Here is a 14,497-nt window from a genome sequence, read left to right on the forward strand (position 1 = left end):
ACCTTTCCGCAGTCTGTGCAAAGTTTCTAAAACACTGTGCTCTCCGTGACTGTTGTACATCTACATCCATACTCCGCAATTTCTGATCAAAGTGCGTACATATGACGTACCGTCTCAGTTGTACGAGTGGACTCGTGTTATCCTGGCATAAAGGTCACACTTAGCAGTAATTGACAGAAAGTCATCGAGTAGAACAGAAGTAATATCTGGTGTTCCCAAGGATGTGTTATAGGCCCTCTGCTGTCCTTGATACACATAAGCTACTTAGGAGACAATCTGAGCAGCCGTCTTAGATTGCTTGCAGATGATGCTGTCATTTAACGCCTTATAAATACATCAGACGATCAAAAGCAATTGCAAAATGATTTAGACAAGACATCTGTTTGGTGCGATAAGTGGCGACTGACTAAGTATGGAAAACTGTGAGGTCACCCACTCTAGTACTAAAAGGATCCGCTAAATTTCGGCTACACAATCAATCTCACAAATCCAAAGGCTGTAAAGTCAACTAAATACTTAGAGACTACAATAAAGAATAGCTTAATCTCAGCGGTCATACAGCTAGCGTTGTGGGGAAAGCGAACCAAAGAACGCAGTTTATTGGCGGAACAGTTACAAAATGCAACTGATCTTCTAAGGAGACTGCTTACACTACGCTTGTCTGCCCCTTTCTGGAGTAGTGCTGTGCGGTGTGGGATCTACAACAGATAGGAGTGACGGAGGACATCGGAAAAGTTCAAAGATGAGATATGCGAGATGTTCTCATGATATTTCAGTCACCAACTTTCTCCTCAGAGTGTGAAGATACTTTACTGGCGCTCTCCTACTTAGGGAGAAATGATCATCAAATAAAATAAGGGAAATCAGAACTCAAACGGAAAGATTTCAGTGTTCATTTTCCCCTCACGCTGTTCGATAGTGGAATAGTAGAGAAATAACTTGAGCCGGTCGGTGTGGCCGAGAGGTTCTAGGCGCTTCAGTTTGGAACCGCTCGACCGCTACATTGCACTGACTGCAAAACCACGTTCGTGATGAACACTAACCTGTTGATGCTACGTACTGATGTGCTTGATGTTAGTACTGTAGAGCAATGAGTCGCATGTCAACACAAGCACCGAAGTCAACATTACCTTCCTTCAATTGGGCCAACTGGCGGTGAATCGAGGAAGTACAGAACATACTGACGAAACTAAAATGGAAATTAAGCGTTTCCGGACACATGTCCACATAACATGTTTCCTTTATTTGTATGTGAGGAATGTTTCCTTAAAGTTTGGCCGTACCTTTTTGTAACACCCTGTATTACAGGCATCAACAGCTTAATTGATGCCGCGGGGTGTGTTCCACACAGTCTATACTTCTCTTAGTGAAATTTTCACTCTGCCTCGGGCATGGATGTGTGTGATGTCCTTAGGTTAGTTAGGTTTAAGTAGTTCTAAATTCTAGGGGACTGATGACCTCAGATGGTAAGTCCGATAGTGCTCAGAGCCATTTTTTTAAATAACTTGAAGCTGGTTCGATGAACCCTCTGTCAGACAATTACATGTTAATTATAGAGTAATCATGAAGATGTTTGACTAAGAAGTGTAAAACTTCCTGGCAGATTAAAACTGTATGCCGGACCGAGACTCGAAATCGGGACCTTTGCCTTTCGCAGACAAGTGCTCCATCGACTGAGCTATAGAAGCACGACTCAGACCTGTCCTTACAGCTTCAATTCTGCCAGTACCTCGTCTCCTACCCTCCAAACTTCACAGAAAATCTCCTGCAAGAAACTCTCCAGCTTTTGGAAGGCCGGAGACGAGGTACTGGCAGAACTGAAGCTGGAAGGACGGGTCGTGAGTCGCGCTTGGGTAGGTCAGTCGGTAGAGCACTTGTCTGCGAGAAACAAAGGTCCTCAGTTCGAGTCTCAATCCCGCACATAGTTTTAATCCGCCAGGAAGTTTCGTATCAGCACACAGTCCGCTGCAGAGTGAAAGTTTCACTAAGAGAAGTACAGACTGTGCGAAACACATCCGCGGCATCAATTAATCTGTAGATGCCTGTAATATAGGGTGTTACAAAAAGGTACGGCCAAACTTTAAGGAAAAATTCCTCACATACAAATAAAGAAAAGATGTTATGTGGACATGTGTCCGGAAACGCTTAATTTCCATGTTAGAGTTCATTTTAGTTTCGTCAGTATGTACTGTACTTCCTCGATTCACCGCCAGTTGGCCCAATTGAAGGAAGGTAATGTTGACTTCGGTGCTTGTGTTGACATGCGACTCATTGCTCTACAGTACTAACATCAAGCACATCAGTACGTAGCATCAATAGGTTAGTGTTCATCACGAACGTGGTTTTGCAGTCAGTGCAATGTTTACAAATGCGGAGTTGGCAGATGCCCATTTGATGTATGGATTATCACGGGGCAATAGCCGTGGCGCTGTACGTTTGTATCGAGACAGATTTCCAGAACGAAGGTGTCCCGACAGGAAGACGTTCGAAGCAATTGATCGGCGTCTTAGGGAGCACGGAACATTCGCGACTGGGGAAGACCTAGAACGACTAGGACACCTGCAATAGACGAGGCAATTCTTCGTGCAGCTGACGATAACCCTAATGTCAGCGTCAGAGAAGTTGCTGCTGTACAAGGTAACGTTGACCACGTCACTGTATGGGGAGTGCTACGGGAGAACCAGTTGTTTCCGTACCATGTACAGCGTGTGCAGTCACTGTCAGCAGCTGATTGGCCTCCACGGGTACACTTCTGCGAATGGTTCATCCAACAATGTGTCAACCCTCATTTCAGTGCAAATGTTCGCTTTACGGATAAGGCTTCATTCCAACGTGATCAAATTGTAAATTTTCACAATCAACATGTGTGGGCCGACGAGAATCCGCACGCAATTGTACAATCACGTCATCAACACAGATTTTGTGTGAACGTTTGGGCAGGCATTGTTGGTGATGTCTTGATTGGGCCCCATGTTCTTCCACCTACGCTCACTGGAGCACGTTATCATGATTTCATACGGGATACTTTACCTGTGCTGCTAGAACATGTGCCTTTACAAGTACGACACAACATGTGGTTCATGCACGATGGAGCTCCTGCACATTTCAGTCGAAGTGTTCGTACGCTTCTCACCAACAGATTCGGTGACCGATGGATTGGTAGAGGCGGACCAATTCCATGGCCTCCACGCTCTCCTGACCTCAACCCTCTTGACTTTCATTTGTGGGGGCATTTGAAAGCTCTTGTCTACGCAACGCCAGTACGAAATGTAAAGACTCTTCGTGCTCGTATTGTGGACGGCTGTGATACAATACGCCATTCTCCAGGGCTGTATCAGCACATCAGGGATTCCATGCGACGGAGGCTGGATGCATGTATCCTCGCTAACAGAGGACATTTTGAACATTTCCTGTAACAAAGTGTTTGAAGTCACGCTGGTACGTTCTGTTGCTGTATGTTTCCATTCCATGATTAATGTGATTTGAAGAGAAGTAATAAAATGAGCTCTAACATGGAAAGTAAGCGTTTCCGGACACATAACATCTTTACTTTATTTGTGTGAGAGGAATGTTTCCTGAAAGTTTGGCCGTACCTTTTTGTAACACCCTGTATAGAGGTTAAAAATTGCAGAGAGAGGCCAGCGTTCAACAACAGTAAGCAGATTCATGTGGGTTTAGGTTTGAGGTATGACGAGAGTCACACAGAACGGTCTAGTGTGGAAACTGCAAGAAATGGATCTCAGGACTGAACAGCTGAACAACTCTCTGCTACACGGTAGTGCGGTGTGCATAGAGCGCAGCACCAGAACCACTGCTACTCTGTGTCCTCTGGTTCTGTTCTCTGGCTCGCAGAATGGTGGCGCACACGCACTTTAGGTCTAGTCGTGCTTCCATTTGTGGCGTAGCGGCGAAAACTTCCGCCGCGAAGGACACGCGTCGCTCACAAAAAAGGCCTGCGGCCGCAGTGCAGCCTGCAGCGCGCCCAACAAAGGTAGCGGCCGCGTCGCGCAGGCATGCGCTCGTTTGACTCTGCCTGCGTGCACGCTACACCAGGCCGCGGTTCACACGGGGACCAGCTCCTCGCCTTCTCAAACTCCGTTACCGTTACCGGGACACTGCTGCGGGCGCCGTTCGCGTAGGATGGGAGCCACTTCCCTCCACGGCAAGAAACAGCGGTTGGCTATGTTAGCGGAATCAACTGCGAGAGTAATTTCGTAATATGTGCAACTCCACAGCCTGAAAAAAAAAAAAAAAAAAGCGAAGCATACGGAAAGAGATGAGGGAACGGAATGATACTTCACAGAGTGTCCGATGTTATTTCAATGATACAAAATCCGAAATCCAGTAGAAATCCTTGGGTAACAGAAGATATATTGAATTTAATTGATGAAAGGAGAAAATATAAAAATGCAGTAAATGAATCAGGCAAAAAGGAATACAAACGTACCAAAAACGAGATCGACAGGAAGTGAAAAATGGCTAAGCAGGGAAGGCTAGAGGACAAATGTAAGGATGTAGAGGCTTATCTCACTAGGGGTAACGGCTGGTCCCGGCGGAGGTTCGAGTCCTCCCTCGGGCATGGATGTGTGTTTGTCCTTAGGATAATTTAGCTTAAGTAGTGTGTAAGCTTAGGGACTGATGACTTTAGCAGTTAAGTCCCATAAGATTTCACACACATTTGATCAACTAGGGGTAAGATAGATACTGCCTACAGGAAAATTAAAGAGACCTTTGGAGAAAAGAGAGCCACTTGTATGAATACCAACACCTCAGATGGAAACCCAGTTCTAAGCAAAGAAGGGAAAGCAGAAACGTGGAAGGAGTATATAGGGGGTCTATACGAGGGCGATGTACTTGAGGACAATATTATGGAAATGGAAGAGGATGTAGGTGAAGATCAAATGGGAGATACGATACTGAGTGAAGAGTTTGACAGAGCACTGAAAGACCTGAGTCGAAACAAGGCCCCGGGAGTAGACTACATTCCATTAGAAATAATGAAAGCCTTGGGAGAGCCCGTTCTGACAAAACTCTACCATCTGGTGAGCAAGATGTATGAGACAGGCGAAATACCCTCAGCCTTCAAGTAGAATACAATAATTCCAACCTCATAGAAAGCAGGTGTTGACAGATGTGAAAATTACCGAACTATGAGTTTAATATGTCACGGCTGCAAAATACTGACACGAATTCTTTACAGACGAATGGAAAAACTGCTAGAAGCCGACCTCGGGGAAGATCAGTTTGGATTCCGTAGAAATGTTGGAACACGTGAGGCAGCACTGACCTTACGACTTCTCGTAGAAGAAAGATTAAGGAAAGGCAAACCTACGTTTTTAGCATTTGTAGACTTAGAGAAAGCTTTTGACAATGTTGACTGGAATACTCTCTTTCAAATTCTAAAGGTGGCAGGGGTAAAATACATGGAGCGAAAGGCTATTTACAATTTGTACAGAAAGCAGATTGCAGTTATAAGAGTTGAGGGGCATGGAAGGGAAGCAGTGTTTGGGAAGGGAGTGAGACAGGTTTGTAGCCTGTCCCCGATGTTATTCAGTCTGTATATTGAGCAAGCAATAAAGGAAACAAAAGAAAAATTTCGAGTAGGTATTAGAAGCCAGGGAGAAGAAATTAAAACTTTGAGGTTCGCCGATGACATTGTAATTCTGTCAGAGACAGCAAAGGACTTGGAAGAGCAGTTGAACGGAATGGACAATGTCTTGAAAGGAGGATATAAGATGAACATCAACAAAAGCAAAACGAGGATAATGGAATGTGGTCGAATTAAGTCGGGTGATCCTGAGGGAATTAGATTAGGAAATGAGACACTTAAAGTACTAAAGGAGTTTTGCTATTTGGGGAGCAAGATAACTGATGATGGTCGAAGTAAAGATGATATAAAATGTAGACTGGCAATGACAAGGAAAGTGCTTCTGAAGACGAGAAATTTGTTAACATCTGGTATAGATTTAAGTGTCAGGAAGTCATTTCTGAAAGTATTTGTATGGAGTGTAGCCATGTATGGAAGTGAAACATGGACAATAAATAGTTTGGACAAGAAGAGAATAGAAGCTTTAGAAATGTGGTGCTACAGAAGATTGTCGAAGATTAGATGGGTAGATCCCGTAACTAATGAGGTATTGAATAGGATTGGGGAGAAGAGAAGTTTGTGGTACAACTTGAATAGAAGAAGGGATCGGTTGGTAGGACATATCCTGAGGCATCAAGGGATCACAAATTTAGCATTGGAGGGCAGTGTGGAGGGTAAAAATCACAGAGGGACACCAAGAGATGAATACACTAAGCAGATTCAGAAGGACGTAGGTTGCAGTAAGTACTGGGAGATGAAGAAGCTTGCACAGGATAGAGTAGCACGGAGAGCTGCGTCAAACCAGTCTCAGGACTGAAGACCTCAACAACAACACAAAATCCGAATCAAATTTACAAAGAACTTGGCCATTTGAGCCCACTTGTCAGTATGACGTTTCACCTCCTCTGGCCTGGATACATCCATCTCATCCGTAGAGGTGAAAACAACATACTCCGGTTAAAAAGAGGAAACTTGGGAAGAACTTTGAAGGAGTGAACTGTCCAGCACACATTTTACTGTTTCAATAGCCGCAGACACTTATCTGCCGATATCGTGTTAATTATTTTTCCATCTTGACAATCAGAACCTCAAAACTTGTTGAGTTTTGTGAATTTGTGAATACGTGCTATGGACAGCTTTTGTCACACTATAAAACTAGATGGCTATCTCTTATGCCTGGAGTCAAGAGAATCTTACTCTGGGAAGCTCTGAAAACTTTTTTCTTGTCAGAAGAAAAACCACCAAAGATTTTGGTAGAATTTTTCCTGCTCCTTTGAGCAAGACTTATTTTTTGTTTATTCATCATCAATTAAGTTTGTTTAGTAGGAAAATGAAGAGGATTGAGAGTACTAACACAACTGTGATTGAAGCGAAGGTCATTATTGAGAATGCAATAATTTTACTACAAAATAAAGAAAACTGTTGTTATTTGGGTATGAAAGTTAAAGATATTTTTAAAAATTCGGAAGATCTTTACTCTGAATTAACCACCGAAAATTGTCCCAGAGACGTAAATGAATTTTAAGAAACCGCCATTACTTATCTTACTTATCAAGCAACTATCAGAGTTTAACATTTTCCAGTGCATGTCTTTGACTAAATAGTGGAACGGGAAGGCATAGAAAACACATTGGTTTATTTAATAGGAAAAGTAGATATTTGTGAGTCAGAAAAGTTTGATCAGTGTGTTCATTTGAAAAATTTTCTGGTTTAAAAACTTTTAGAGGATAATTGGGAGTCAGCATTACCTGACCCGAATAAATGGCTGGATTTTTCAGAAATACAGAGCTCAGCGTTCAGAAGTGAGAACTGCTAAAGATATGCCGATATATGTTTCATTATATTATTGAGAGGATTTTTTCATTAACTGGAGCTCAACGGATTGAGGAATGGAACTGTTTGAACATAACAACAATTGATAGCATCTTACAGTGTAGATATAAACTCTTAAGTGCGTAGACAAAGTGTTATAAAAGCTGTCAAGTCGTCTGAGAATTACGAATGTTCTATACAATAATATGTGTCAAGGGTGTGTATGTAAATAATTTATATTTTCTTCTTTTCAAATACATTTATACACCTATTATGTTCAGTAGTGACGCTTAGTTTAATTTCTCCAGGCGTTTGAAGTCCTTCCTCACCCTCACCTTATGATAAGATTTCTATGGATTTTGTCCCGATTTTAGTAACAACATTTTTGGCAACCGTACGGTCACAGCAGCACTACAACGAAGCTGTTTATGTTGTGGTATGAACGGCAACCTACGCATGCGGCGATAATTGCCTTGCCTGCTGCCGGTTTCCAACCAATGGTGAGGGGTGACAGAGAACGTTGCAGTCTGTCTATTACTTATTCTCGGACGGCAGGCTCTGATGTGAAGAGGTTACCTTTTGCTGGATCAGATGTAATCGACCGGAATCTTGACTACGGATGTGCTTTCCATGGGTCACAGTCGCATCAAAATGCCCACAAATCTCGATTCTACAAGCCGATCAAACGGAAACCCACAATGAAGATCCTTTTCAAAGTTTGTCAGTTGATGATAACACTGTCTCACAAGAGTTCGAGGCATCTCCGTCAGCCCCACGGGGTAGCCCCGCGGTCTAGGTCGTCTTGTCACAGTCCGTGCGGCCCCCCTCGTCGGTGGTTCGAGTCCTCCCTCGGGCGTGGGTGTGTGTGTTGTCCAGTTAGATTCAGTAGTGTGTAAGTTTAGGGGACCTAAGCAGTTTAGGCGACCTAAGCAGTTTGGTCTCATAAGACCTTACCACAAATTTACATCTCCGTCACAGCGATCACTCAACATCCGACGCCGTTCACGCCCCTTATATACTCTACCAGGCCAGCTAACAACAGTAACCACGAGCAACACTGATAAACTGAGGTGGCTTTTCTACCTCTCACAGGGATTTGCAGTTCTGATCATTTACATGCCAGGCGATGGTGTGTACGTGTACCGAGTTAACATTGTCATCCGACGATGTCTTCTGGGTGTTTAACTTTTCTGTCAGGCTATGTATTCTTTCTCGACTCAGCTGCTACTTCAATTATGTTAATCATGTGGAGGGGAATAAATATTGTCCGTCCTTGGGAACTGAATATTTATTTTGTTTTCAACTAAAATTATTTTACCTATTCCTATTAGACAAACTCAGTAGTCTATGAAATAAAAGATAGTTGTTTAACTAAATGTGAAGCAAGGAAACGCTACAGTCTCATAGTTCAAGATATTTTCTTTTGGAGACCACTGACGATGATTAATCGGAATAGGCGAAACATATTTGGTTCAAAACAAGATAAACTTTCAGTTTAAAAAGATGAATAATATTTATTCAAACAATTTTTTGTTGGTCTGTCCACGAACCATGGTCGTAGATGCGGTGAGAAGGCTTACGTGCCTTATCGATAGAGGCAGCCACACCGTAGGCACAGCCACAAAGGAGGCTCTCTGTGACCGGGCTAAAGTATGGTTCCTGAAATGGAGCTATGTTGGTATTGCGAACGGCTGAAAGAGAGGGGAAATTACAGCCGTTACGTTTCACAAGAACATGCAGATCTGCTGTATCGTTTAATAATGATGGCATCGTCTTCGATAAAATATTTTGGAGATCAAATAGCTCCTCATTCCGATCTCCGGTTGGCGACTACTAACAAGCTGTTATCTGTAGACACACCTGATTGACGTATGGTTTCCAAGAAAGGGAGTGTTGGTTTTGGGAAAGGTTGAAAGTGTGGGGAAACTACAGCCGTTGTATTTGTCGTGGATGTGCAACCCACCTATACAGTACAGCCCCCGCGTCCGGCCATCCTGATTTAGGTTTTCCGTGATTTCTCTAAATCGCTCCAGGCAAATCCTGTGATGGTTTCTTTGAAAGGGCACGGCCGACTTCCTTCCCCGTCCTTCCCTAATTCGATAAGACCGATGACCTCGCTGTTTGGTCTCTTCCCCCCAAACAATCCACTCCAATCCACCTGTACAGCTTAATAGATATTCCTGGGCAAAACAATTCGAAAATTAAAATAGTCCCCCATTGCGGTTTCCAGGCGGGGTCTACCGAGGAAGATAATCTCGACAGGAAAACAAATGTAGGTTCCATGTGTCGGAGAGAGGAATATTAGACTCCTTTATTGTATGGGTACTTTAGAGACTTAAAAAAAAACGGATACGTTTAAGGTAAATACAAAAAAATGGTTCAAATGGCTCTGAGCACTATGGGACTTAACATCTGAGGTCATCAGTCGCCTAGAACTTAGAACTACTTAAACTTAAATAACCCAAGGACATCACACACATCCATGTCCGAGGCAGGATTCGAACCTGCGACCGTAGCAGTCACGTGGTTCCCGACTGAAGCGCCTAGAACCGCTCGGCCACCGCGGCCGGAAAGGTAAATACAGCGGTAATTAGTGAAGTACACTGGTTCAAAGAATATGCGTTCTGGTCAGGTAAGTACAAGCTTTTAAACACAGAAGCCAATAATGGTAATGCAGGAGTAGGTTCCATAATGAGTACGAAAGTAAGAATGTGTATGTGCTACTATAAAAAACACATTGAACGCGTTAAGGTAGCCAAAGCGAACGCAAGGCACCGTATTAGTACTTGCTAGTATGCCTCTTAGCTTCGCATATGGAAAGAAAGTGTAAGGAGCGATCACAAGGTTTCCGTACGAAACCCGTACAGTCCGGAATCGGTATGCCAGTGAGCCAAAATTGCCGTAAGCACTGAGGCAATCATCCCTCCGACGCTCCATAGTTGACGATACTCATCTTGTAAAACACCTTGTCCCGCTGCGTGAAGAAGTCCGTAACTGCCTGCTGCACATCCTCGACCGACAGGAATCGTCGACCCCATCAAGGTCTTTTTTTAAGGAATCTATGGCGTGATAATCACTTGGGCAGATCAGTAGTATAGGGCGGGTGCTTACGGTGGCATAAGTTCTGCGTCAAGACATTTGGAATATGTGGACTTGCGTTCTCATGAAGCTGCCCGGAACTTGGCCCATCATTCCACAACGGTGGTTTTGGGCGGCCGTTTTGCCTTGTACACTTTCTCCATTCTCCGCTGCATGTCTAACGGAGTTTGTTCTTCAGTAGCCACGAAAAGAATAACATGATGTTAGTCCTGTTTTTACGCATTTGGTAACAGCCACCGGACAAACACAAATACCACACTAATCCATTTCCTACATGTCGGTGCTTATATACCGACACTGGAGTCGCGCTACGTTACATATACACTGCAGCAACGTCCTCAAATGGATACTTTTTGATCGTTCCTTATGATCGACAAAAGAAATTTCCACGTCGTTAAGAGGGCGGAATACGACTGGTAGAATTATGCACAAAGCACAGTTTAAGACACAAAAAAATTATTCAAATGGCTCTCAGCACTATGGGACTTAACATCTGAGGTCAGCAGTCCCCTAGACTTAGAACTACTTAAACCTAAGTAACCTAAGGACATCACACACATCCATATCCGAAGCAGGATTCGAACCCGCGACCGTAGCAACAGCGCGGTTCCGGACTGAAGCGCCTAGAACCGCTCGGCCACAATTAAGACACAGCTGAAGAGGCTTTCACAATGTACTTTAGCATGATAAGCTGCGCCAAACCACGTCTCCAGGCTTAAGACCATAACAATAACAAAGTTTATATAACAACGTGTCTTTACTCAGCTGCGGACTGAACAGAACCATGTAGTTACAAGTAACGAAACACTGGGATAGCGACCGGAGGAAGCTATTTCATATAATGAAACGCACATCCACACACAATTTCTTTCAACTTGAAAATAAGTCTATCTTTGGTGGGCTCACGTCCTGACTGTTAGAAGCATACAATAAGTAAGTCTCAATCTATCAAAAGCTTTCGACAGTGTTGAGTGGAATACACTCTTCGGATTGTCAAGTTAACATGGATCAAATACACAGAGCGAAGGGTTATCTTCAACTGAAACAGAGCTCCGAGTGCACTTCTAAGATTCGAAGGACATGAAAGGGCGGCAGTAACTGAGAAGGGAATGAGACAGGGCTCTAGCCTCCTCTTATTATTCACTCTGCACATTGATCAAGCAGTAAAAGAAACTTATAAAAGGGGAATTAACGTTCAGGGAAAAGAAACGAAAACTTATTAACCGTGTTCTTAGTAATGCACAATGGAAATAACGTATGTGGTTCAATGCTGGTCTGATTCGACACATCTTCATTCTTCTTACATGTATTTTACATGAATTTTTGAACTACTTATAAATGTCCTGTACGTATTTATTTATCAAGAAAGCACGGAGTCTGAGTATGGTGCTAATAACCTGTGTAACGGTTGCACATAATTTCATATCTTTTCTAGAACCTGCAGACAGGAAACATGCATAAGGATAAATTTTCCCTTATTAACAACACAGTGAAGTAAAAGAATCAAAATCAAGTTTTCACACCATTAACGACTAGGTTGGTGGAAAAACGTAGTAAACGAAATTCACAATTGTATTTTCAAAGGTATCATCCACAAGTTTCCCGTAATCAATTTAGGAAATGCACAGCTAACCGAAATCTTGATTGCTCAAGAGGGATCTGTGTTCCTCCAGAATGAGCCTTAACCACGCACCAATGCGTCCTATGTACAAGGCGACAAGGACTGAAATAAATAATTGGAAAATCTTTATCTTTAATAAGAATAAACTAAAGAACATGAGGCCATTCTGCTAGAACATGACACGGTGATTCAATCCTTACCTCTAAATTTCAAATGATGCCACCTCACACGGTCACAATACGGAAAACATATTAAAACTATACAGCGGTTTTCACGAAGCCAACATCATAGTTCATATGGCGTAACTTACTACCGAAGCGCTCGTCGAATGGAATAATTTTCTGCTACTGTTGTTCTGTGCGTTAGATTGAGTTGATAAAGGTTGTGACGCAGCATCAAATACACGTTGATAGTAAAAATTAGTTTGACTTTTGTGAGAGTACTTTGGCAAGAGAAATCCATGATCAACAACCTGGACTAATCAGTGACCAAGTTAAACAATAAACCGCTTGTATGCATGCAACACTCAAACATGCCTTGTAGAACAACTACCTAAAAGTTGTAAAATGATCCCTGAATAAGGAACACTTAGGACAGAGGCTGCAGCTTGGTTCTTCACGAGAAGTAACGATTTATTTCTGTAACATACTATCCTCACATAACGCTTGCAGATCAGACTTTTAAAGTGCAAAAATAGAAAACGGGACGAGTGCGAATAGGACTCGTGCTCTGAGGGTTCCGTACAAACTTAACTATGCGTATAGGCAGCATTTCCGTCCCAGCAGCTGTGAATCTCGACGAGTTTCGCCTATTATTGTTATTGATACTGGAAAGGTATCGGTCCTGGGAATCCCAGTACTTTCCTGAATGTATTAATTTTAAGTCTGTAGTCGGATAAAAAAATGACGAAATTTATTTTTTCACGTGTTATAATTAAAAACTAATTTTTTTCTGCCTTTACTTGTACAGTGAAACCTTGCTTCTTGTCAAATTTCCTGATTCTACGTCAACGGGAAGTTCAAAATGGTTCAAATGGCTCTAAAAACTATGGAACTTAACATCTGAAATCATCAGTCCCCTAGACTTAGAAATGCTTAAACCTAACTAACCTGACATCACACACATCCACGCCCGAGGCAGGATTCGAACCTGCGACCAGAGCAGCAGCGCGGTTCCGAACTGAAGCACCTAGAACCGCTTGGCCACAGCGGCCGGCCAATGGGAAGTATCCTATAGGTTTCGATAAGTGAGTTCGCGAGTATGAAAAACTGTTGCGTAAATGATCATATCTTTTGACTGCATTGACTTGGAGTCCTCAATTATTTACACCTTAGTATGTGTCAGAATTTCAGCTTCATATGTCTACCCGTTCCTGAGGAAACATACGGATGGACAGACAGACAGTCGGATAACAAATAAACAAAAAAATTTTGTCGTGTAATTTAATTACAAATTAACAATTTTCAGATCTTTTCCTTTAGTTACACTGTGAAACCTTACTTCTCACCAAATTACATGTTTTCAGGTGAAAGGAAAGTATCCAATAGATTTTGATAAGTGAGTTTTCGAGTATCAAAATATGTGATATAAACGACTCTACCTTTTTATTTCACTGACGCTGAAGCTTACATTTTGAATGTCGCCAACGGACCTATACGACTGTAGTATGTGCCATACATTTCAGCTTGATACATCTACTCGTTCTCGAGGAAAACGGGATCTGAAGAGACGGATGGACAGAAAGTCGGATAAAAAATGAGGAAAAAATTCTGTAAGATAATTACAAAGTAACAATATTCCAATTATTTCCTTTACTTGTACTATGAAACATCTCTTCTTGACATATTTCGTGACTCTAGGAAGTACACTACAGGTTTTGATGAGCAAGTTGGCGAGTATTAAAATGTGCGACATAAATGGCCTTATCTTTTAATTACATTGAAATATAGGGTTACATTTTGTTCACTGCCAAGGGACAGTAGACCTCAGTATGTTCCATAAATTTCAATTGATATATCTACCTGTTCCTGAGGAAACGGGGTCTTAACAGACGGACGGACAGAAATACAGGTCGCATAACAAATGGCAAAAAATATTTTTCACGTGATAAATTACAAATTTTGCGATTTTTTCCTTTAATTGTACTGTGAAACCTTGCTTGTTGCTACATTACATTGCTCTAGGTCAACAGGAAGTACGGTATAGGTTTTAATGAGCAAGTTTGCAAGTGTCAAAATTATTATTATTTTGAGCTTTTCCTCATTACAGAGGCTTATCTCCAACATAATAATGGACTCGGAAATTACGAGTGTCAAAATATGAGACATAAATGGCGATATGTTTTATTGCATTAATTTGGAAACCTACATTTACTACAC

Source organism: Schistocerca piceifrons, chromosome 3 (genome assembly GCF_021461385.2).
Source record: "Schistocerca piceifrons isolate TAMUIC-IGC-003096 chromosome 3, iqSchPice1.1, whole genome shotgun sequence".
Classification (NCBI taxonomy): Eukaryota; Metazoa; Arthropoda; class Insecta; order Orthoptera; family Acrididae; genus Schistocerca; species Schistocerca piceifrons.